The sequence below is a fragment of the Bubalus kerabau genome, chromosome 11 (genome assembly GCF_029407905.1).
Source record: "Bubalus kerabau isolate K-KA32 ecotype Philippines breed swamp buffalo chromosome 11, PCC_UOA_SB_1v2, whole genome shotgun sequence".
NCBI classification, from domain to species: domain Eukaryota; kingdom Metazoa; phylum Chordata; class Mammalia; order Artiodactyla; family Bovidae; genus Bubalus; species Bubalus kerabau.
The window spans coordinates 105,015,317-105,041,042 of record NC_073634.1 but is presented as its reverse complement, the minus strand read 5'-3'; the positions used below and the strand labels follow the sequence as shown (position 1 = coordinate 105,041,042).

The 25,726-nt window shown below is 53.8% G+C and overlaps 1 protein-coding gene and 1 long non-coding RNA gene across 6 annotated transcripts in view; one reads left to right on the top strand and one right to left on the bottom strand.

Moving 5' to 3' along the window:
• NTNG2 (netrin G2) overlaps window positions 1–3,570 on the bottom strand; it is a 71,598-nt gene extending 68,028 nt beyond the window's left edge. For 3 of the 4 annotated variants that reach the window (XM_055541479.1, XM_055541476.1, XM_055541478.1), the window contains exon 1: window positions 3,056–3,570. The gene's annotated coding sequence lies outside the window, so the exon portion shown is untranslated. Of the gene's footprint in view, window positions 1–521; window positions 622–3,055 lie in introns of those variants that run through there. The other variant, XM_055541477.1, reaches the window with a different exon arrangement.
• A 17,047-nt stretch (window positions 3,571–20,617) lies between these two features.
• Window positions 20,618–24,940, top strand: LOC129622632 (uncharacterized). 2 transcript variants are annotated; one of them, XR_008700096.1, is made up of 4 exons: window positions 20,639–20,709; window positions 21,954–22,161; window positions 22,401–22,524; window positions 23,904–24,940. It is a non-coding gene; the product is annotated as an uncharacterized LOC129622632 (long non-coding RNA). The 2 variants fall into 2 exon arrangements; XR_008700095.1 differs by lacking the exon at window positions 21,954–22,161 and having other exon boundaries at window positions 20,618–20,709.
• The last annotated feature ends 786 nt before the right edge of the window (window positions 24,941–25,726 follow it).

Genomic DNA, 25,726 nt, shown 5'->3' with positions numbered 1-25,726 from the left:
ATGTGATGTGTTCCCAGACATTGGATATATCACCAGGAGAATCTGGTCCCCCATTGAGGGATCCTGGCCAGAAATACTTAGCCAATAAATAGGGTAAAGGTTACTGCAATGAGTCACAGCACAGCCATGTGTGTTATTAATTCTGGTAATTATGTCTCTGATTGTTGCATCTACATTCCCAAACTATCGCACCATCCATGCTACCTTCACTGCTCACCCGACTCTTCAGCCATTGTATCTAGAAGGTCCTGAAGAGTCAACTACGTTTCCATGTTCCTCCATTCTCCATCCAGACACAAACACACTCCTGCCCAAATGACAAACCAGAGGGCTGGGGACACTGTCCAAATGGGGGCTGGCCGCTCAGCTCCTCCCCAGGCGGAGTCCCCAGACTAGGTCCCAGCGCTCCAGGCTGGGGGCATCATAAATCTGCGTTAAGGCAGCCCCTGCCCCTCTCTCTGGCTGAAGGGCTCTTGATGGAGATGAATGAGGAGCCAGGGAGACACATTTTCACATCTCACCTCTGGCTGTTTCGAAAGAAACGGTGTTACAGGGTCCTCCTGGCCTTGAATGTGCTCCTTGCTAGAAAACTCTCAGAAAGAATCCGCCTGGAGACTATTTTTACAACCTGAGAAAATGTAGTAAAAATAAAATAGCGCCGGCCGGCAAAGGTTTGGATGCCTCTGTCTGAGCTTCATGCTGCCCAGAAAACAGCACGTCCCTAATTAATTCTTCCAGCCGCGGGCTCCCAACTGTTCACTCCCAGGTGGGGCGCTCCTTATACGGGACATCAGGGCGCCAGGCTTCGCTGCTTCTGGGGAGGACCCACCCAGCCTGGGGCTTCCTTCATCTGCAGTGATGCTCCCAGCCTGAACGCTGCTGGACGAGGGGAGGCAGCGAGGCCCGGAGGCCAGGAGGCCCGCCAGATCCACGAGGCAGCACGCCTTGCAAATATATTAATTGCTTTGCAGTTCTGTTGGCTTAAATGCCATGCATTCCCTGGAAAACGGGGCGAGGGTCGGGGGCCAACAATGACAAAATCTGCCCGGGAGGGGGGCAATAAACGTGTTTACAACTAGTCAGTCAATTGGGCGTTGCTGGCACCAGAAGGGAATTGTGAGCTCAGCACGAGAATATTATTACAGTCGGTTTTTGCCAAAGAGGAAAAAACGGGAGGGGGAGAGACGCGAGAGTCTTCGGCACAGCGAGGCGGAAAGCGGAGAGAGAAGCCGGTATGGGAAATTTCAGGAGTAAGAGGTTGGGTCCCGGTAGATTGTTTTCTCCTTGGAAAATAAATCTTCACCTGATATTATTAAGAAACTGCAGCTCCCAGAAACAAATAGAATCAATGCGCTTTATTTTCTTTTAAGAGTCCTCAGGAACGGGAGCGGAGGGGGAGGGGCTAATAGCCAGGGTATTAAAACCCGAAAATTAGATTTTACCAGGATTTCTGAACTCAGATTTCTCTGTCTTATTGAATTAGCGCCTCTCGAGCTGGCTGGGCTCGAAGCAAGCTCCTCCCGAGTTGCCGGCTGGGCCCTCGCCTCCTGGGAAACTTGCCTGATGGGCGGGGAACCCCTAGAGGTGGTCCCTGGAGAGGGGGCGCTGGGGGTTTCTCCTGGGACCCAGCCCACACCCCAGTTTCTTTCTTCCTTCCCAGCGGGACAGCGGAAGAGGGGGTGAAATCTACCTTCAGATGCGGTCTGGGTCACCTTCCAGTCCCACCCCACCCTCCCAACTCTAACCATCGCACCCCCCCGCCCTCACCCGCCAGCCCGGCAACCCCGGCCGGTCCCATGCGCGCACCCGCTCACTGCCGCCGCGCGAGCGTGCATCCCACTGCAGGCGGCCCGAGTGCCCCAGCCCCGGAACGGCAGCCTCCTCGGGCTCCGGGTGCCCACCTCCCCCCGCCGCATGCCCTCTCAGCTCCCAGGCAACCCCGAAAAGTTGAGCACGGAGGATGGGGGCGCGAGAAGGCATCCACTGGGAGTTTGGGGCTGCGGCACGGGGCTGCTTGTGGGGTGGGGGTCAGCTCCCCGCCGCGGACCCCAGGGGTTTAGAGTCCGCGCTTCGGGTGGGCTGCAGGCGTCGTGCCTCGCACGGCAACATTCCCGGGAAGCCCTCCGTCGCTTTTTGTCTTTCCGAAGTTGAGTGTAAGCCCCGGAACAATTAATAATCACACCTTTAATAAAGGCCGGGCGGGCACCGAGGGTGGCCCCCCCTCATTTGGCACCTCCTCCCTTAATTAGGGGACGCCGAGCAAAGCGCCCGGCAATTACTCTCATCCTTTTGCCCAGCGCCGCAGCCGGCAGGGACCCCGCCGCCGCCCCCCAGCCCCCAGGCAGGTAACTTACTCGGGACCCGGAACCGGCGGTCCCCGCGAGCCCGCGGTCCTCTTCCCGCCTTCCCGCGGCCCCTGCTCCCACCGTCCGCGCGCCACCCAGCTCCAGGTTCCACTCCACACTGTCCCCGAGCCGGTCCGGGCGCATAATCCTCCCCATCAGCCCACCCCTCCCAGGCGCCGAAAGAAGTTTCTAGCGGCGGCCGGAACGCAAGAGTTTTTCTGTGCAACTCACACATTTTCCCAGTTTTCCGAGAGGGGAAGGGGATGGCAGGAATTGGGGTGGCTCTAGAGGGTGGCGACTCAATCAGGGTAGGGGAACGGCGCGAAGGAAGGGTTAATTTCCTTTCCACAAACACATCCAGGCATTCTCTTAACATCCACCCTCCCGCCCCACTCACTCGCACAAACGATGGGAAAAGACCCTGGTGGGGAAAAATCCAGCCCTGAAAGACAAGCTACTCCTTTAAGATGTTGCTACAAATGCACACTCACACACCCCTCTCCAAGCGACTCCGGTCCTCCTCTAGTAGCAGTCGCCACCAATAACTTTTGCATCCGAGCCTCGGCTGGGCTACTGTTAAGTGGCTCCCGGGCCCCGGGAAAGCCTGCTCGGTCACCGAAGCCCTTTAAAAATGAAAGCAGGCTGGCCAAGCTGCAGCATATCCACCCCCCAACCCCGCTCGCCTCCCGGGCTCTCCCCGCCCGCCTTACCCCGGCTCGGAGCGGCTTCCCGGAGCGGAGACCCCGGAGGCCGCCACCCTCCGGCGCTCTGCCTCCCCCGTCTGGCTGGCGCTGGGTGGGGGCGAAGGCCGAGGGCTGCGAGCCGCTGCTCCTTCCCCCGCCGCCTCTGTGGCTGTCAGATCGGGGCTGGGGAGCCCTCCGGCCCCCGGGGGGGCCGCCCGCAGCCGTCCCGGAGACGCGGGCCGGGGGAGGGGGCCGCCCGCGCCGCCCGCATCGCCCGCCGGGGGCCGAGCCGGAGGTCGCCGCTAACAAGTGCAAACTTTTGGGGCCCCCTGGGCGGCTCGGAGAGGACCCGCGCTCGGGCACCGGGCAGCCCCCGGCCCGGGTGGGCTTCGCGGCGGCTCGTCGGGGCGCCGGGGCATTCCTCCCCCCCCGGGGCGCGGCGCGGGCCAGATGGCCGGGGCGCTTCACTGCCCCCCTGCACTCCGTTCCAAGTTAATGCTGAGGCTAAATCCTCTTGCCATCACTCACGATCACCATCGGGGCTTTTATCTCCCGGTCTGATCCGGGCTGCGTAACTTCCTCTGTGTGGCTTTAACACACCATCCCACCACGGAGCAGCGGTCTTCTTAAAGGTGCAGGAAGGAAATACTGCGAGACTCGGGGGACGCGCCACGGCCCGGGGAGGGGCGCGGCGAGCAGGGGCGTCCCGGCGGGCCCGCGGCCAGGGTGGCCCCAGCGAGCGGCCGCTGGAGCGAGCCTGCTCTGGGGGGGCGGGGGTCGCAACCTATACATCGCCTCCAGGCCCGGGGGCCAGCGGGTCCCCGCACACAGAGCGCTTCTCAGCCAGCTCGGGCCATGCGCCGCGGGGCTGCGGCTTCCTTTCCCCAAACCTCGGGGGCCCAACCGAGTGCCAGCGCCCATGGGTGTGGGGGTGCCCCATCGGCCCCGGGGGAGGGGTCCAAGTGAGTCAGTCCGCCCCCCGCCGCCCCCCGCCCCCCAAACAAGCCCGGGGCTCAAGGCTGCTGCTCCGTCTCCCTCTGTGAAGTGCTGCCACCCAGAAGGCCCCAAGCAGTGGGTAAAGGGGTGGGTGGGTGGATTTGGGGAGACGGGGAGGGGGACCATCTGAGCGCACAAGCGGAGCCTGAATACCAGCTGACACGTCGCCGCCTCCACCCTGACGGGCCCTGCTTTTGACGGAGCCAAGCCAGCTCCGGAGGGAGTGCGGGGTAGGGGGCAGGAGCGGCCTCACTCCCTGGCGAGCCTGGGAGGAGGGCGTGGGAGGACTCCCGCAGGGGCCTAGGGCAGAGGCCCTAGGGATTGGCCGCACTGGGCAGCCCCCTGGGGCTCTTCAGCGCCTCCAGCCCCCCACCCCGGAGGTTTCCTTCCGGGCTGCCTCCCAGGCCTGTGGGGAGAGCTGTCTCCATCTTGCAGGGGCACCCGTGGCTTTCAGATGCTCCCGGGCGTGCTCCTGGTGGGTTCTCACTGCAGCTCAGGCAGCCGGCTCTGCCATTGGGATGCATCAGGAACAAAGAGCCCGAGGACGGAGAGAGAGAGAGCGAAGGAGGGACTGGGCCAAGGTCACGGAGGGTGTCAGGGATAAGAGCAAGGTGTGCCCCCGGGGGCCCCACCCGCTGCCAGCCTTAACCCTTCCCTCCTCTGGGCTCCCCCCAAGCTGGCCGAGGGGGCTGTGCTGCTGAGTAATGTTTAGCCTGTTGTTGCAGAGTGGACATGGAATTCAAGACTGTCCTCGGCTTTAATAGTCATAATCATAATTTAACATTTATTGAGCACCTGCTTTATGCCAGGATCCATGCAAACCGCTTGGTGTGTCTTATCCACTGGTTCTTCCCCACAGACCTGGCACTTAACTCCTATTAGTCAAGTCCCAAGTTATATTAATAGATGAAGCTTAGAGATGAAGTAACTTGCCCAAGGTCACACAGCTGAGGGAGACGCTGGCCTGGGAAGCAGGGCTCTTGGGCTCCCCCGTGGGGTTCTGCTGCTACTCCCTGACTTGCTGGTTAACTTGGGGCATGTGCGAGGCACAGATTGCCTCCGGGCCTCAGTTTCCCCATCTGTGAAATGTGAATGGTGAGTCTTTTCCTTTTCCAAGGAGCAGACAAGGCCATCAAGGACCTTCTCCCGAAAATGCTCTCAAAGCCCTTCCACTGGAGAAGCAGCCCCCCCTCCCCCAAAGCTGTCCAGGAGAGCAGATGCTTGCCAGCCCCTTCTTACCTGCTCCCTGGGCCTTAAAGCGCCCAGCAGGAGGAAGCTCCGTGGAGGAGGACACATCTCAGCAATTTGATTTTTAAGCCTTTGGCCTGCAGGCAGCAGCGAAGGGCACACTGTGGGCCTCCCACCCAGGCAGGGTGAGTGACGACCGGGCCTGCCCTCAGCCTGCTGTCGCCCCCAGGCAGGGTCATCAATTCCTGGGAAACGCCCTGCTCCTCCATCATCCGAGTCTGGATGCTGTCAGGACAGCCAACGAGACTGGAGGAGGTTGCTTCTTATTCGCAATTCACCTAAACGCAGCGGAGGGGCCTGGGGTGTGCTCCTGTTATTTCCTGGATGGTTTAAGTGACCCATGTGCAAAGCTATATGCCACTAAAACGGTGTTTAAAATGTCTCTACAGCTTCCTCTCCCCAGCACCCCCTGCCTCTCCAGTGGGTTGATGCCGACGGACTTTTTGGGGGACCCATTCCCAAACCTGTCTTCTAGTCTCCCCTTTTTCCAGATCCTGGAAATTATGGAATCATAGAAAGAGTCAGAATGAAGGGCTTTTCTTGGCTCTGCCCCTACTCGCCATATGGCCTGGGGCCATCACCTCCAGCCTCAGTTTCTCCCTCTGCGAAATGAGGGGATTTGCCCCAGGAGGTGGTCCCCGGGCGATGATGCCACGCTGACAGCAGGCCATAGCAACCTCTGGGAGACAGCATCCCTTTCTAGTGACTCATAAAGTGCTTTTTTTCCAAGATGGGAAACAAATAGGATTCTAGCCATGTAGGGACCAGGTGGTCAAGGGATGTTCATTTTTAAATTTCATTAAGGTATCTTGTGACAAACGACCTTCCACCAGCAATGAAAAGAAGCTGAGCACCAGGGGCAGGAGAGGGTTAATGAATCTCTCCCGCACCGCACCCCCCATGATTGCTGGCTCCCCTCTCGCAGCAGCCTCTTTGTTGGTGGAGTTTTGGCTCTATTGCACAGTTTAAATTCAAATTGTGAATGTTGCATCTACTATTAAAAAACATCTGCAGAATAATGCATTTGATTTTATTCCACCTATGTTGTTTAAACAAAGGAGATATGTATACAGATATAGACAGACAGATAAATAGATAGGTATGTACATATACATGTATTTAAAATAAAGACACCAAAGTAGGAACAGGAGAGATGGAGAATGACATGCTTTATTACATATATATTCTTTCTGTGTTGTTTGACTCCTTCACAATGAGAAAATAGGCTTGGATGGGGTAAGACAAGTAACAGAAAATTATAAAGTCACACTCAGAAATGATCTCCCAGCTTTGCAATGCGCGGTAACAGATGAGGTCCAGCCCCTCCGGGGATTTCCAAGAGAAGGCAAACCCTGATGCACACAGACTACAGGACAGACAGATAAAACGAGCTCACACCACGGATTAAAGTCGTGTGAGCTCAAAAGCCACCCCCAACACGTTCTCACCCTTCACCTGATTCACTCCCTTCTCAGTTATGCCAGGCCAAGATTTCGATTTGTCCCCTTGACCTTGAGCAGTTGCAATGCGCTGGAAATAGGTGGTAAGATCCTGGGAACTAGCCCAGGACCATCTAGGGGTTTGGAGGCATTCCTGGGCCCCTGACTTCCACGGCCAAGGCGGGGCCAGGGGCAGGAGAGACCAAGACCCAAGGCCAGGGCATTCCCCAGGGGAGCACCTCCAGGCAGCGGCAGAGGCTGTTAAGAAGCACCCCGACTCTTCCTGGCCAGTTCTCAGCTCTAATCTCCAGACCATACTCCCATTAATTATTATTACTGTATTAATCATACATGTGATTAATTCAGTAATGGTGATTCATAATTGATTGCATTTTATATGGTGCCTTTCATCCACGCTTCTCCCAAGATGTGCGCTGCCTACAACAAGAGACATATAAAGCAAAACGTGTTCTTAGCTCGCCTGCATTTTGTTGGATAAACTTCTCTTTGCAGAGGCAGGGGGCTGAGGGTTTGGGGGCAGACTGAGCTCACCAGCCTCAGCTCTGTGCCTGTCTCCAGCTCAGGCAGCGCCTCACCCAGCTGGGGACTCTGCTTCATCCTGCCTTGCCTCATGGTGGCCACGCCCCAGGAACCCTGCCAACCCCACTCCTTTGGCTGTAAGTCTGCCTAGGATCCGGCTGCAAGGCAAGGCCAGCCTGGGCTCCGCAGGGAGCTGGTACCCTCAGTGGCACTGACAAGGGTTCTAGAGCTTGACTCTTTGGGTGGGGGTCTTCCCTCTCCTGTTAATTAGCTGTGTGACCTTGAATAAGTTACTGCCCTACTGCCTCAGTTGACCCAAATGAAAAATGGCGTTAATTAAAATTTCTCTCTTCCTGGGGTTATTGTAAAATTTACATACAATAGACACTACCATGAGTAAAATAGATAGCCAATGGGATTTCACTGTATGACTCAGGGAACTCAAACCGGGGGTCTGTCACCACCTAGAGGGGTGGGAAGGAGATGGGAGGGAGGTTAAAGAGGGAAGGGACACATGTATATCTATGGCTGAGGCCAGCACAATATTGTGGAGCAATTTTCCTTCAATTAAAATTGAGTTTTGTTTGAGAAGATATTCCATGCAGTGATACATATACAGCACTTCAAATCTGGCACATAGTATGTGCTCAATAAATGTGAGTAGTGGGAGTCACGGGCCTGGTTCTAGCAGCAGCTGCTCTGTGACTAGGCTAATCTCTTCCCCTCTCTAGGCCTCAGTTTTCTCAGCTGTAAAATGGGCTGACTTTGAGGGTTCCTTTCGGATCTTAGACGAGCACTTGAAATAGTCACGGTTGGGGTTTGGAGCTTCAAAATCAAGCTGCCCTGGGCTCCCACTCTCACCATTCTCCAGTTGTGTGACCTTGGGCAAAGGACTCCCCTTGCCCAGGCTCAGCTGCCACATCTGGAAAATGGGGATCATAATAGCATCTGGCGCCTGGTCTTGATGTGAGGGTTTAATGAGCTACTGCTTGAAGCCTGTTTGGCTTCTAGAAAGGGCTTAACACAGAGTGGCTCCGGCATTGCACAGCAGGCCTGGTGCACAGCACTTATGGATACTCTCACACGTCTGCTATGCCCCTACCCCGGGAAAGATGCTCTTGTCTGCCCCACTGTTCTGAAGAGAATGGAGATGGAGGCGTCTGTCCTGGGGGAGTCAGTTAGGGGTTAAGGCAGGGGCAGTATTTGAACCCAGGCCTCATGGCTGCACTCACCGGGGTCTGCGCTCTGTCCTGAGCTGACTCTCCCAGGGTGGTTTTCGTCCCAGTGGTTCTGGTAGGGAGCTGGTGTTGCAGACCCCACTTGTTAGCAGAAGACCTGGGGACCAGAGAGGTTCGGTGACTTCTCCAGGGCACACAGCAAGCGAGAAACGGGGGATCAGAACTGGCTTTGTTGAATGGATGTGGGGCCAGCACTGGGATGCCCACCTTGGCCTGTGGCGTCTCCCCTACCCCACCCCCTGAAGCCTGGCTGGGTGCCCTTCCCTCTCCATGTGGATGGTCCCGTTCTTGAGCCCCAGGCAGCCTGGCACGAGAGGGCTCAGCCCAGGAGGAGGAGCCCGGCTCCTCCCAGCAAAGCTGCTTGGCTCCTACGGGAGGGGTGGCTGCTGCAAAGAAGAAACCCAACCACCCCCCGTCTTTTAGGGGGCGCAGACCGCCAGGGTTTCAGCCTGGTGGGTCCCCACGGTGTTCCCTGCAGACAGCCGGCCTTTGGTCCACAGGCCCCACGGGCAGAACTATCTGCTGCCCCTGAGTGGCTGGGAGATGGGCGTGCAGAGGAGCACTGGCTTCCCTCTGTCAGTGGGGCAGGCCACTGTGCTGACCCTGCCAGCACAGATCTCAGGGCACACCTCCCCGCAGGGCACCTACCGTGTGACAGCACCCCGCAAATCTGATAGATTATCCGTGTCACAGGCATCAAGCTGCCTGTGCAGCCCAGCAGTTTCAGTCGTGTCCGACTCTTTGCTTCCCCATGGACTGTAGCCCACCAGGCCCCTCTGTCCACAGAAATCTCCAGGCAAGAATACTGGAGTGGGTTGCCATGCCCTCCTCCAGGGGATCTTCCCGACTCAGGAATCGGACCTGTGTCTCTCATGTCTCCTGCGTTGGCAGGTGGGTTCTTTACCACTTGCACCACCTGGAAACCCCAAGGGTTTACTAAGTTCTTACTATCTACTACATGCCAGATACTGTCAGGCTGAGGCAGTGGAGTCTGGGGAAGTGTGTGTGTGTGAGTCTGTGCACATGCATGTACATAAGCCCACGTGTGTAAGCCCAGTGTGAGTGTGCCAGCTTGGCAGGCTTGCCAAAAAACACTGGAGGAGCCACAGTAGATGCAGAGGCACGCCTGAACCCTCAGGATAGGAGACAAGTTCAAACCATGAGCGCAAAGAAAAGTAAGACCCAGGCTCATGGGGACCCGGACCTGGACTCCTGCTTGCCTGAGCCTCGGTTTCTCATCTCTCAAGTGAACACAATAGCACCTGTATCCTGGGGCTTGGGGAGCATTGCCCAATACTTTGGCCACCTGATACGAAGAGCTGACTCATTTGAAAAGACCCTGATGCTGGGAAAGATTGAAGGCGGGAGAAGGGGATGACAGAGGATGAGACGGTTGGATGGCATCACCGACTCAATGGACATGGGTTTGGGTGGACTCCGGGAGTTGGTGATGGACAGGGAGGCCTGGCGTGCTACAGTCCATGGGGTCACAAAGAGTCGGACACAGCTGAGTGACTGAACTGGACTGGGGAGCATTCACAGAGAAACAGTACGAACGCTTCCATGCTGGCAGAGAGCAAGTGCTCCATCAATGGTTGATCTGGTGATCTCCTTTGAGGAGGCCCTCTGTCCAGCGATGAGGGGGCGTCCAAAGCCCTTTGGGAGCCTGTGGCCCAGCAGAGGACACTGCTCTGCATCAGAAAAACACAAGCTTCGTCAAGTCTGGGAAATACACGGGGATACCAGCCCAGTTCTCTTCCCCATGATCTCTTCTCATAAATCCGCTTTTGGGGGGTGTATCCCCACCACCCACCCTAATCAGCTTTCAGCGTAGGGGAGGGCAGGAGAGCTGGGGAGTGGAGGAAGGAGCCACGCCCACCCTCACAGGTAGAATCCTATACCTGGTCCCTCCCCACTCCCAGGCCTGCAGGCAATTTAAGGGGCTGCTGGGGAGTGGGGGAAGGTGCACACCAGCCGGGAGAGAGGGAAACACACTGTCAGCGTGAGGAAGAAGCCCCCCAACCCCATCCCACCCCTGGTCTCCTGCAGACCTCCTCCTGCTCTGACCCCTGACTCTTTGTGTAGAGGAAAGCATTTTTCTTTCTTACCTGCCAGGTGATCGGGACAGGTGATCTGGGTGCAGCAGATGCTGGGCCTTCCTCTCAGACATGTGCTGATCGCAAGAACAATTCACCCAGTTATAGAAACACCTGCCCTCTCCCGCCCACGCCTCCTGGCAAGCTGAGGGTGACGGAGTGGCCTTCTGAGCATCTCGGCCGCCCTCCGGTCCCCACCACGTGCCGACAGGCAAAGCCTGGGGCAGATGATCGCCCATGTGGGCAGGCTGAGAGCAGGAGGCCCTATAACCAAAGGCCGCTGGAAATTCTGAAGGACAACCCTCAGCAAGAGAGAGAAATAAACAGAAAGGCATTCCCTCTGACTCTCTCCTTCTGGTCACACGCACAGGCACACGAGCCGTGTCGCAGGCAACAATATTCTCATTAAATTGTCCACCGCGAGGAGGCCGCCATGGCATACAAAGTTCTCCGCCATCCGCTCCTGAATTCTGAGAGCCCTATGACCGTGGCTCTTGGCTCCTGGCCTGGGTCCTGCCAAGAGGGGCTGCCCCTAACCAGCCATGTCTGGGCTTTCAGGGACTGATGCTGGGAGACGGCATCTCTTTCTTAAACCTCTTGGTCGGTCTTTTTTGCCCGAAGGAGGGTATCGGGTGGAGGCCCTCCAGCCAGCTGCAGCTGCTCATTGAGTGCGACTCTTGGTCTTGGGAACCAGCTTTGATTCCTCGCTTAGTGGCACTTGGCCTAATGGATGGAGACAGCTTGTTGCTGGCCCTGCTCCCTGCCCTCTGTTGACCTTGACGCTGTCACCCGTGACCTCTAGGATGTCCATGCCCAGGAGGGCTCCTCAACTCCTCGGGGTCCTCACAAGCCTTTGTCTTCACCTTGGGGTCCTCTTTGGCTCCTCTGCCTCCTGGTCCCACCTCGCTCCTTTTCCATGATTGGTCGGTAAGTGCGGGGTGTGCAGGGCTGGGAAGGTGAGCCAGCTGGTCACCTGACCCAGCGCTTTGCTTTTTATGTCAGCTGATCATTGGAAGGACATGGCTTCTAGCGTCCCACCCCATGGAGGATGCCCTGAATTACATATTTGTTTATTTTTAATCTGGAAAAACAAAAGCTCCGTATCTGATTTCCTTTCATCTTGCCCCTGCTAATTCCTGAAACCAAATCCAAAATCAAATGGGAGAGGCCAGTTTTGGCTTTGAACTCATGAGACAGCTAAGCTAGGGGGACACCAGAAACCAAAGGGAGTGTAATTCCAAGTCAAACTGAGTGATGTCCCCCTGCCCCTGATCCAACTGAGCTCCTCCTTGGAGGCCAGCTTAAATCACAGTCCACGATGAAGCTGGAGACACAAACCCCTGTCTTCCAAGCCCACCTCCACGACACCGCCAGGCTCGCTGTTGGTCTTCATGGTGCAGCCACTGCTCCTGGCCAAGGTCAGGATGCTGCTGGGGTTTCGGAAGGAAATCTCCGTGGACTGATAACAGACCATGTGCCAGACTCTGGGGGAGGGACTTTTATCTGCCTCCACCTTCCAGATGGGGAAACTGAGGCTCAGGGAGGGGAACATCTGGCTCCAGCATCTCACTGGGATTCAAACCCAGACCCCCCTGACCCCACAGCCTTGACTACCCCCTCCCAAAACACACACATACAACCCCCAACTGGGGAGCTTCTCTTTGCAATTCTGTTCCCTGTGAACTTTTGGGGCCCCTGGTTGAGCCCTGCATCTCTCTTTCCAGGCCTCAGGATCCTCACTGTCCAGTGAGGGGGTTGAGCTGGTGCTGCCCCAGGGTCCTTCCAGCTCTAACATTTTTCACATAAACCTCCACCTCCCAATGCAGAAGTCTGAGCTCTCCCACCACAAATGTTTCCCAAATGATCAACAGAGCGATAAGTCCCTAAGGGGAGGGGAGATGCACGTCAGGAGTGGGCTTGTTAGAAGCCTGACATTAACACAACTCGTGCACACACAGGTGAGACCCGAGCCTGGTCACAGGGGAGGCAGAGGCGGTGGCAGGTAAAGGGACCCAGATGGCTCCGGAAACACCTCTACAGCACACAGTGGGGAGGCCTCCTTGGGTAGCTAAAGGGGCCAGCACGTGCAGACCAACTACTCCCCACCTGCGGGGTCTTGGGCACAGACGGGAACTCCTTAGCCAGATGTGACAGGGTGGTCTCTAGAAAGACCCCCTTAGCACGAGGTGTCCCCACGCAGGGCTGTGCTCTTCAATTGGCCTATGTGAGGATGGTCTCTGCCGTTCGTTGAAATATTGAAATGTTTCATGCATTTACGAGTCCTAAGCCCTGGGGGAACTCCTGCCACCCCACTTCCCAGCCCAGCCAGGACCCTTCCTTGGAAACTTCTAGACACCCTGCCCCCCTGCCAACCCAGCAGCTACCTGCACCCCTGCTCTTATCTGGCACCTGCTTGGACTGGCCCACCGACGGTTGACTATTCCTATCACTGCTGATTATACACCCCCCACATATACACAGAGCCTAGAGTTTGGGCTGCTGTGTTCTCCACTGTCCCCCAGGATCCTCTAGGGGTGTCAGCCCTCAGGGTCCAGCTCCTTGGGTTGGCCACGCTGGGGTCTCCCCACAGCAGGGCAGGAAGATGACTTCCAGTTCCGTGGGTGTCTCAGAGTGCAGCTCCCACCCACAGAGTCAAGGAGGCCTTTCAGAGTCTATCCTCTCCTGTCACCAGGAGGTTCTCCCCAGCCAAGCCCACCCACCACTCTGCATTTAATAACCAGAGGACATTGAGGCTTCTGATCGTAGAGGAGGGACCTTTCCCCTGGCTGCCCTTTCTGCTCTCGCTCAAATAGACTCCAGGGTGGGGAAGTGTAGCGGGGCAGAGACAGGAGCCGATCTCAATGGGCAATAGGGACCACCCAGAGGGCTGTGTTGAAGGAAATCCCAGGTCATCGGGACACACAGTGCTATGATCGATTAGTCATGGCTGTCTGGTGATGGACTTGTCATGCCTGTCTGGCAGAGGAGGGTGTGAGGGGTCAGGACTGGTGGACCTCGCATTTTTCTCTCTGTCCATCCCCTGAGTGTGGGCATGAGCCTCTGTCTGCCTGTAGAGAGCCCAGAACTGTACCAGACACAAATATTAATAGATGCTTGGGGAGTACTTCTAATTGAGGGTGAATTTTAAAATGAACTAAGCAAAAAAAAAAAAAAAAAAATGAAGCAAGCAAACGGCGTTTACTGAACATGTGCTACGTGCAATTCCACGGATGATAAAGTAGGGAGAGGAACTGGGCGTGCTGCTATAGGAAATTTGGGAATCAGTTTATCTACCCATCCAGCCATCCATTCATGAGTGCCTACTGCATGCCGAGCTCTGTACTCGGGGCTGGAGATGTGGACCAGAATCGGCTCTAGGAAGCCACCGGCCAGGAGAGGGGAGAGACAAGGTGAGTCCAGGCTGTGTGTAAGCTGCCCCAGGAGGCAGGGCGGGTGGATACAACGCTGCTGTCTTCATCCCTGGCAGAGTCATCCTCCAGGGACCAGCCAGGGTTATTAATACTCTGCTGAGTCAGGGGGCTCTTGAGTTTCAGCATCACAAGATGTTAGATTCTTGACTCCTGACCGCCCTCTTGACTCCAAGAAGCCTCTGCCTGCCTCAGGCTGTCCAGAGGGCAGCAGGTGCTGATGGAAAGAGGTCTGAAAGGGATGAGACTTGGGGTGTGAGTTCAAGTCCCCACTCTGCCATCCATTAGCTTCCCCATGAGAAATGTCACCTCTCTGAGTCCCCTCGTCTCTGAAAAGAAGAATAGCAACCAATCAGCATTAAAATGGCTGTGAGTGCCAAGGGCTGACCCCCGGCAGGTGCTAAGAAGTGATGGCTGTTCATGCAAGTACCCACTGAGACTGTCCCATGTGCCTTGTCTGGGGAATGAGGAAAAACATGACTGAGCTAGTTCTACCTTCATAAAACTCGGACAGGTTGGGAGGGTGATATGCGAGCACGATGGAGGACCCAGGGCCCTGCAGCTCCCACTCGAGCCTCTGTTTACACTCTCAGGAGCCCTCTTGATTCTTTCCAGGTGACTGATGTCCCTCCTCCACGCTCCCCACGGGTCGACAAGCTCCACTTGGGAAGGCTTTGCCTGTCTGGGCCGACAGACTTCCCAGTGCCTAGCACATACTAGGTGCTTAGTAAATGTTTGCTGTTGAGACCTGGGTTTGATCCCGGGGTCAGGAAGATCCTCTGGAGAAGGGGCTGGCTATCCACTCCAGTGTTCTTGGGGCTTCCCTGTGTGCTGCTTGAGCAGACGAGCAGTAAGTGAGAAGTGGGAGGACTTCCATGCACCAGGTAAAGCTGAGCAATTAGGAGATGAATAGGATCAGTAGAGTTGCTAATTGGAATATTTAAAATCAAATTTCCTTCTAGTTCTTGCCAGTGCACGCACCTGCTTCTTCTCCCTCTGTCTCCCCTCCTTGTCCCCACCCCTAGCCCATCATTCTACCCCCACCCCCACTTTCTCTCTGTCTCCTGGATAGAATGGTCTCAAGTGTCAGCTCTTGCTGATACATGTAGACTTGGATAATCGCAACTCTGAGAGATCTCAGCATTCTGATAGGAGGTGGAGAGGTCTTTGTGCATTACTCGACATCTCTAGGTCTTCCCGCATAGCTCAGTCGGTAAAGAATCTGCCTGCAAGGCAGGAGACCCGGGTTCAATTCCTGGGTCAGGAAGATCCTTTGGAGAAGAAAATGGCTACCCTCTCCAGTATTCTTGCCTGGAGAATCCCACAGACAGAGGAGCCTGGCGGGCTACAGTCCATGGGGTCACAGAGTCAGACACGACTCAGCGACTAAACAACGACCACAAGGGTTCGTCAGCTACGACTGAAACACTGTATTATCCCAGATGGCTCGGCGGTAAAGACTCTGCCAGCCAACGCAGGAGACACAGGAGACATGGGTCCAATCCCAGGCTCGGGAAGGTCCCCCAGAAGAGGAAATGACAACCCATTGCAGTATCCTTGCCTGAGAAGTCCCATGGACAGAGGAGCCTAGTGGGCTACAGTCCATGGGGCTGAAAAGAGTCGGACGCCACTGAGCGACGGAGCGTACACGCACACATTGTGAGTGCTTGGCAGACACAGGCTGTGAGCGTTATGGTCACGATCTGACTTGCATCGTAGCTATTTGGACATATGGCTCACGTTCTTGTCTAGGCTGTGAAGAACTTTAAGGCAGGGACCTCTTATGACTCATTTGAGTCTTTTACTCCTTCCCCTACCTCTCCACCCTCACATCCCCCACCTGCTTTGTCACAGGAGGGAGGAGAGAGTGGTAACAGGAAGAACAAGTGATGTTATTACCAGCTCCCATCACCAAGCAGCTGGTTTGTGCCAGGCTCTGGGCTTTATAAGCATCATCCCGATACCCACTGGCCTACTGATGCTGTAACCGTTTGCTCCTCCTTGGTCACAAAGGAGAAAACTCAGATACAAAGTAGTTGAGTCACTGGTCCAAGGTCACCCAGCTATCGGGAAGCGGCCCCCGGGACCGCTGCCTCCCCAGGGCCGCCATGCACCGTGCGGCTGGAGAAGCGCACTCACTTGTGTACACACCGAGCCAGACCAAACCCGATCACGGCCCTCAACCCATCTTCCTCGTGGTGCGTGCATGCTCAGTTGTGTCCAGCTCTTTGCAACCCCATGGACTGTAGCCCGCCAGGCTCCTCTGGCCATGGCATTTTCCAGGCAAGAAGACTGGAGTGGGTTGTCATTTCCTACCCCTTGCGATCTTTCTGACCCAGGAATTGAACCCTCATGTCCTGCATCTCCTGCATGGGCAGGCAGATTCTTTACCACGGCAACACCTGGGAAGCCACATCTTTCTCATAAGGCACTTTAAAGATTGTTTATGAAAAAATTTTTATTGAAATGTAGTTGATTTGTAATGTGTTGATTTCTGCTGTACAGCAGAGTGATTCACTTACCCATATGTACATGTTCTCTGCCATCATGGTTTATCACAGGATATTCAATACAGTTCCCTGTGCTGTACAGTAGGATATTTTTGTTTATCCATCCTATATACACTAGGTTGCAGCTGCTAATCCCAAGCTCCCAACCCTTCCCTCCCCCAGGCCTCTCATCCTTGGCAACCACAAGTCAGTTCTCCGCGGTAAGAGACTTTTTCAACCAAGTTTCAACAGGAGCTAGGGGTAGCATCAGAGCAGTCTGGGGACCACCATCCTGTTGAAACAGAGCAGCTGATGTTTGGGGTGTTGGACCAATCCCGTTGCACTCTCTTCTTGGATGTTATTTTCACACAGGGTGGGGAGAATAACCATCTCGTCCCCCTCCCGCCCCAGAAGGGGTGGCTTGTAAACATATGGGGAGCGGGGAAGGGAAAGTCGAACGTCTTGACTCAAACTGTCATCCGTGTGCCAGTTTTCTGTACAGACTGAGATGAAAATCGGCCGTGAAACACACAGAGGGAAATGAAATTTGGAGAAAGGGAAAAACAACGCAGCGCGGCTTCTCCTCCCGGTAATTCCTGCTCCCTGGGTATAAGGCTGCATTCCATGGCAACAGCATTCGCACTTCGCTGAAAGAAAAGCTCCAACCAGCTGGACCCGTTATTAAAGTGGAGCCCCAGGATTAGCATGTTTGTGTGGTGACAAAGTGAACCGGCCGCCCTGTATCAATCAAACCGGCTTCAGGAGGCAGGAGACTGAGCATCCTCGAATGGCCAGACCTCGGAGCCTGTGGCCATCTCACCCCTCATCCCCGAGGGCCCCTGGGTTCCTATGCAGAGGAACAACAGGGGTCTTTTAGATCTGAAAGCGAGTCGAGCCTAGTGGTTATGGATGGGGCAGCAGGGACAAAAAGAACTGAGTCTGAATCCCGGCTCAGCTAAGAGACCTTGCTATTTGACTCGGAATGAGTCCAATTGGAATGACTCAATTTTCACATCTATGAAATGGGTATAACAACACATTTCCACCAAGGAGTCTTTCCTGATCCAGTGAAGAAACACACGCAAAGCACTTAGTAAGCCATTGCTAAAAACCTACTCCCAGTGAATCCTTGGACTTCCCTGGTGGCCCAGACGGTTAAGCATCTGCCTACAATGTGGGAGGCCCAGGTTCCATCCCTGGGTCTGGAAGATCTCCTGAAGAAGGAAATGGCAACCCACTCCAGTATTCTTGCCTGGAAAATCCCATGGGCGGAGAGGAGCCTGGTGGGCTACAGTCCACGGGGTCGCAGAGCCAGACGTGACTGAGCTACTTCACTTTCTTTCACTCTCATAGTCAACTTTTCAGGGATGGCCCTACTGGGGAAAGCGAGGATTCTTTCAACATTTGACACTTTGTGAAAAAATTTCACACTGGCCACTTGCTAAATACAATCATAAAGCGATGTGTCTGTGTGTGTGTCTGTGTGAGGGACAGTGAGTGTGTGTGTGTGTGTGAGGGAGAGCATGTGTGTGTGTGTGTCGCTCATAATGCAGAAGGAGGAAAGCACGGCAGAGCCAGGGGTCCGAGTCCTGCCTCTGCATTCACCAAGCAATCATGGACAAGTCCGTTCACCTTGGTCTCAGTTTGCTCTCCTCTCCCGAGTGGCGGGGCCACACCTGCATCTCAGAGTTGTCTAAAATGACACGCTTACTTGGGAACTTCCTGGTGGTCCAGTGGTCAGGACTCCTCGCTTTCACTGCCAAGGGTACAGGTTGTATGGCGTGGCCAAAAAGTTTTTTTAAATAAATAAAATGACATATGCACATAAAGAACCCATTAACATCAACCATCCTCTTGAAGGACAGAAAACAGTTATGGCTCAGTGTAAAGCTAGATTGTAGAAGAGAAAAAAGGACATTAGTGGAAAACCAGGTGAAGTTCAGACAGAATCTGAAGTTCAGTTTCTAGTGGTTTACCAGTGTTAGTTTCGATAAATTTTAATTTCTTATATGAGGTGATAACATTGGGGAGACTAGGTGGAGAGTATAGAGAACTCTGTATTCGCTTTTCAACTTTTCTGTAAATATAACATTTTTCCTATATATGATTTACGGAAATTATGGGCTTCCCAGGTGGCTCAGTGGTAAGGAATCCTCCTGCAATGCAGGAGCCACAGGAGACAGGAGTTCGATACCTGGGTCAGGAAGATCCTCTGGAGGAGGGCATGGCAACCCACTCCAGTATTCTTGCCTGGAGAATCTCATGGACAGAGGAGCCTGGCAGGCTACAGTCCATGGGGTCACAAAGACAGGCTATAGTCCATGGGGCCACAAAGAGTCGGACACGATTGAAATGACTGAGCACACACGTATATATATATGCATACACACATACACATATATACATATCTAGGCTGAGGAACTGATCTTAAGGGACCTGAAGATTAGACGGAAGAATTTGATCCAATGTGGGCTCTTGGACTTAGCCCAAGAGGGAAGCAACAAAATTGCTGAAAAGAACAGTATTGGGAAACTTAGCAAAGGGTGCATATGGGCTGTGTACAGGCTGGCAGTCTCCTATCAGTGTTAAATTCCTGGGTCTGATCACCCTCCTGAGGCTGTTAAAGAGAAGGTCCCTCAGAAGGAAGATGGGTGGGTGCCAGGGATGGCGGGAGGGAGATGGGAACAGTTGCTTTATGGTTAAGGAGTTTTATCTCAGAAGGATGGAAATGTTCTAGAACTAGGTAGAGATGGTGGTTGCACACCACTGCGAGTGTACTAAATGCCACCGAATTGTTCACTTTAAAATGGCTAATTTTACGTCTCGTGAATTTTGCCTCCATCAAATTTAAAATATGTTTAAAAAAAGAAAGGGAAATGTCCCTCTTCTTAGGAGACGCAAGCTGCGTGTAGTTATGGGTGAAGCGACATGACGTCCACATCCTTCTCTAAAATGATCAGCGAAGCACCAACAACGCCAACACAAAACGGATCATGTATGTTCAGAGAGGAAGACAAAGAAGCCGTGAAGCACACGTGGCGAAAAGTGGGCGACTGGTGAAGCTAGGTGAAGGGCAGACAGGGATTAATCTCACTATTCTTGCTTAGGTTTGAAATATTTTCAAATTAAAAAGCAAAAAACGTGGGGGACTTCCCTAGTGGTCCAGGGCTTAAGATTCCACACAGAGGGCAGGGGTTCAATCCCTGGGGCTAGTGGCAAAGAACCCGCCTGCCAATGTAGGAGACGTAAGAGACTGGAGTTCGATCTCTGGGTGGGGAACATCCCCTGGAGAAGGGAATGGCAACCCACTCCAGCATTCTTGGCTGGAGAATCCTACAGACAGGGTAGCCTGGCAAGCTACAGTCCACAGGGTCGCACAGAGTCGGACACAACTGAAGCAACTTAGCACGGGGAACTAAGATCCTGTATGCCAAAAAAAAACGCAAAAATCAACAACATTCGCATTTATTTTAAAGAGCCTAGCACTTGCTACCTATAGGAAACTCATTTAGCAATGGAGTTATTACTATATCTGCACACAGCATCAGCGTTTTATGTGAATGGTTATTATTTATGTTCACAGTAACATCTTGAATCCCCCTCTGGGTGGAGGTCTGAGCTGGGCCCCGGCAGAGTCAGGGTGAACCGGGCAGTGCCCGTCCTGGTCACTCGGGGTGAAGGCTGTGCCCAGGAGCTGTGGTCAGGTGACAGCAGGTTCTGTCTCCCCTGCCCGGCTGCTGGTCAGGCGCCTGCACACAGGAGATGCCTGCTGGAAAGCTTCTGGATGAAATGCACAAACAAATCATCAGATCCAGGAGCTGAATATTGTAGGGGCCACAGAGAGGTCTGAGGGGCCCAGCCTGTGTGATGGGGAGCCCTGGAGCTGTGCCAGCCCCCTGTCCTTTGCAGCCATTGGGTGTTGGAGGAGCAGCCGCTCGGGAGAGTTTAATGGCAGCCGAGACACCTGCGGGAGGGGGTCACCTCCATCACCGCTGCTCGGGGATGCTGGGTCCTGTTGAGCCCCATCAACACCTGAGTCTCCAAGTCCCTTGTGGGAACGATAGCAATCAAGTTAGGAGTGCCTAATTGGATAATTCAATTGCTTTCCAGGGACAGCTGCTGTTTAATTAAAGAGGACTGAAGACAGAACCAGGAAGCTGAGGGAGCCTGGCTCAATTGTCTAGAGAGCCTGCAGCCACACAACAAGGTGAGGGGTTGCGCTGAGTGGTGCCCCAGCCATCACCACCAGCTGTACAGTCCTGGCGCCATGGACGAGGGGGTGGGGAGAGCACCAGCTTGCTGCCAGGGAAGTGCAAGGGCGGGTCACGTGACAGCAAATCCAAGGAGATCCCAACTGGTCTAGGTTGCAAATATGTTTGCCTTTAAGGCAATGGCACTCCACTCCAGTACTCTTGCCTGGAAAATCCCATGGACTGAGAAGCCTGGTAGGCTACGGTCCATGGGGTTGCAAAGAGTCGGACACAACTGAACGACTTCACTTTCACTTTTGCCTTTAAACAAACACCGCATCCTATAATCTGCTCCTTTCTAGCTGTGTGACTTCAGGATGTTACTTAACCTCTCTGAGCCTCAGTAGCCTTGTCAAGGACACAGGGTGTCCTTGTTGGGTAAAGTGAGGGATTCTTGTAACAGGTGAGTCTTTGTAATAAACTTTTTGTATTAGCCAGTTGCTAAACAGGCCCATGAAGCTGTAGTGTGCACGCACGTGTATATGTGGGCACGTGCATGCGGGCAGGCTTGCGTGTGGCAAGCAGGGGGTGCGAGTTTGGGTGTGTTCTTCGGGACGTACGGATTAATTTGCAGTTGACTAGCTGTGGAGTGAGGCTGCTGTCAGGCTTGCCTCCCAGGGTGTGTGAGGATTGAGTAAACCCTTGGAACAAGCCTGGATGCTTACCCAGCACCCAGTAAATGTCGGGTCTACTGAACAAGGCGAGGGAGGTGAGTATTGTGTGTTGGACCCGGAGCAAGAAACATGCCTGATAATTCCTGACGTTAATACAATTTCTGCCAACTGGAAGCTGCAGAAACTCACTCCCAAGACATAATGATGTTCACATGGTCTCTGTGCCTGCCTTGGTCATTTCCAGAGACAACTGGGAGTTGCTCATAATGAACCAGAGCTAAGGAACATGGTCATAATGTTACCTGATCATTCAGGAAGTGTTTATGGAGTGCCTGCTGTATGTGGGGTCCTTGCAGGGCACCAGTGGGCATGGTGGGCAGCTTCCCCACGCTCGGGAGTTCTCAGTGGGATCCGGCCATGCCTTTGGTCTCAGAAGCAGGCGTCCCTGAGTGGCAGATGGGTGGCCGAGATGCCACGGGTATAAGAAAGTGGCAGCTGCGCCAGGAGTGGCTTTGCCCCCCCCCAGGACAGGCAAAAGGACCGCTAAGACTGAGTTCTTGCCACGCCCCCACTTCAATTTCTTGCAGGATCTCCCCTGAATCTTCCTCAAAGAGCAGAGCTGCTGCTGCCGCTGTGACCAGACCCTCGGTCGGAGCCCTGGCATGGGGGTTAACGTTTTTAATTGGAGGCTTCTCAGGCTGTGGTCCAGTGGCCCTCAGCGGGAGCTGCCATGGAGCTGACAGGCTCCCAGGAAGGCAGCCACACAGGATACTGCATGCTGCCCTCCCGAGATGGGTTTGCTTCCAGTTCCCTATTGAAGAGGCCCTTTCATTCTATCTGTGTCATCCCCCCGTTGCCGTCTGATTAGGGCAAACTCCGCCCTAAGATGTCCCTGGCGGCAGACATCGTCCTCCCCTCCCCAGAAGCCACCGTGGCGTTTAACTTCAAAACAAAACTGTACAAAGGCCCATATTCCCTGCTTCCCGGCGGGTGTGGGGGGCGGGGCACAGCTCTTACTGTGTTGCCTGGCGCAGGTGGCTGGGGATCGAATGGTGGTGACAGTCCGTGCATAAGCGAGTGGCAGAAACTCTGTCCTGGTGCCCACCCCCCACCAGAGGAGACGATCTGGGGGAAGGACCCACGCTTTGGAGAGCCTGGGTAAGGGACAAGACCACACCGTAAGAGGGGCACAAATAAAGAGGAAGTGCCTGTATATGAAGTATTTTTAAGGGTCATTAATATTAATAGCATTGTTCCAAATAGAATAATGAGCAGGATTCTAATTAATCATTTTTAATGGCAGCTTTGCTCCCATTTTCATCCTGCATTTTTAATTAACAAGTTTCCCATGGGGCCACTGGGAATATTAACTGAAGGTTGCTGGTCCCCTCCCCTCAAAGGAGCCCCACTGCGATCTGGCAAATGCTCCCAGCCCAGAAAATCCATGAAGCTGCCACAGGGACCTGGTCATTGTAGAAATGACGGTCATGCAGTCATTCAACAAACATTTTAGAAATATCCACTATGAGGACTTCCCTGGTGGTCTGGTGGTTAAGACTCCATGCTTCCAATGTAGGGGTGCGGGTTGGATCTCTGGTTGGGAAGCTAGGATCCCACAGGCCTCGTGGCCAAAAAACCAAAACCTAAAACAGAAGCACTATTGTAACAAATTCAATAAAGACTTTAAAAATGATCCATATCAAAAAAAGTCTTAAAAAAAAAAAAGAAGTACGTCTATTGCATCCAGTCCATTCATGGGCTCTGAGGATGCAATGATGGTCAAAACTGTCACATTGCCATCAGGGAAGATAGCTGCTCCAGATAAACAACCATGTGCAGAAGGGTTTGCCTGCAGATGGTCCGGAGTTTATAGGAGACCACCAACCAGTCCAGATGTAGCAGGGAGGCTTCCTGGAGGAAGTGACGTGAAGCTGAGCCCTGAAGTGTGGGTAGGAGTCAACAGAGGGGAGTGGGGGATGGGCAGTGGACAGACATGTGCAAAGTCAAGCAGAGAGCAGTGAGCAGGTTTGAGGATCACAGGCCTTGCAAAGAGTGAGGGCATGGGAGTTGCACGCTCACCTTCCCAGTGGCGCAGCTTACAACCAGTGGAAAGTGGGAGTGACCCAGGGGTCTGTCAGCGGGTGATGGGTAACCAAAAGGTAGTCATCTCTACCATGGACTATGATTGAGCTGTAAAGAGGAATGAAGTACTGATCCATAGTACAATGTGGGTGAACCTCAAACGCTTATGCCAAGTGCAACGAGCCACAGACGTAAAACGCCACGCACTGCTTGACCCCACTCATGCGCCGTGTCCAGAACTGGCAGATCCACAGAAGCAGAGCAGATGGTGGTTGCCAGCGGCCGGGGGAGGGGAAGTTGGCAACCACAGCTAACAGGAATGGGATTTTACCAGGGGATGATGAGGGCACCCTGAAACTAGACACAAGAGGTGCTTGCACATCATGAAGGGCTACATGCTGTTGAGTTGTTCACTTTAATATGGTTGATTTATGTTATGTGAATTTCACCTCCAGAAAAAAAAAAAGAAGGCGAGAGAAGAAAAAGCATGTGTGAGCAGCCAGGCAAGAAGACGTGAGCTGTGCGTGGTTCGTCTCCTTTGGGCGACGCCCAGCAAGGAGTCCTCGGCCACCTGCCCCTGCGTTTCTAGTCACAGGCCCCTCGCCGTCCCCTCTAAGAGAAATGTCTCTAATAAGGACCATCAGTGTAACACAGGAAACTATCTTCAGTATCTTGCAGTAACCTATAATGGAAAAGAATCGGAAAAAGAACATATACATGCATAACTGAATCTCTTTGCTGTATACCTGCAACTAACACACCGTTGTTCGTCAATTAACTATACTTAAATTAGAAAAAGGAAAATAAGTGCCGTATGTGATGCATTATCCTTTTTACTGTGATCCCCCTCTCTCAACTTGGCATGGTGTTCCGTATTTGCTATTAAATGTAATTCTCAGTTTAAAAAAAACTGTAATAGCCCAAAAAAAGAGAGGAATGTCTCTAAACCTGGCATGGATACCAGTCAAGGTCTCAGATTTGCAAGAAATTTTCTAGAAACTATTCGGATGCCTGGCTAGCTACCCCATTATCGAGGATCCAATGAGTTAATGCACAGAAAAATGCTTCAGAGTGCCTGGCATAGGGCAAGGGCCAAATTTTGTGCCAACTAAAAAGGACCAAGCACTTTCTCTGGCTCAAACAGACGGCCAGACCCTGCCTGTATTATCCCACTTAACAACCCCCGCCACCATCCTATCAGTCAAGCACTAACATTACCCTCATTTACAGACAGAGAAATCAATGGCTCAGAGATGTTAAGTCATTTGCCCGAAATCACCCAATGAGGAAGCAGAGAACCAAGGCCTGGAATTTGGGCCTGTCCAACTCCTAAGTCTGCGCTCTTAACCATTGTCTGCTGCTTCCTAAATCATGAACTACTAAAAAGAGCCAGAACTTCCCTGGCTAAGTCCAGTAGCTAAGACTCCTTGCTTCCAATGCAGGGGGTGCAGGTTCAAGCCTTGGTCAGGGAACCAGATCCCACAGGCTACAGCTAAAGATCCGGACTTCCCTGGTGGTCCGGTGTTTAAGAAGCCGCCTTCCAATGCAGGAGACACAAGTTCGATCCTTGGTCCGGGAGGATTCCACATGCCGTGGGGCAACTGAGCCCATGTGCCTCAACAACTGAAGCCTGAGCACTTAGAGCCTGAGTTCCGCAATGAGAGAAGCCACCGCAATGAGAAGCCCGTGCATCACAGCTAGAGAGTAGCCCTGTCTCTGCAACTAGAGAAAGCTCGAAGTCAGCGACAAAGACCCAGCAGAGCCCCCCGCCAAAAAAATTTTTTTAATTAAAAAAATTAAAAATAAATAAAACATGAGGGACCTCCCTGGCAGTCTGGTGATTAGGAGTCTACATTTCCACTGCAGGAGGCCCAGGTTCGATGCCTGGTCCAGGAACTAAGATCCTGCATGTCTTGAGGCCAAAACAAACAAAAAACAAGCAAACAGAAAACCTCGATCTCTTCCCTGACCCCACTCTGTCCCCTTCGCTATGGCTCTGTGACACTTTTCTCTCTGCTTCAAGTACCTGACAGTCATCTTTTTTTTAATCCCCATTGCCACACCATCCAGGATGGAAGCAGGATGAGGCTCTGGTCTCCACGCTATGTGTTCACGGCCCCGTTGAGATGTCCCTGTGTGGACACCTAAGTCCAGCCTGCAGACAGTCGACTTCTCTTCCAGGCCTGGGGGTCGGGGCCAGGGGATGTGCCGGCCACTGTGGAAGCAGCCCTGGTGCCAGTACCAAGTTGCCGATGACCATCTTTCCCACTTTCTTGAT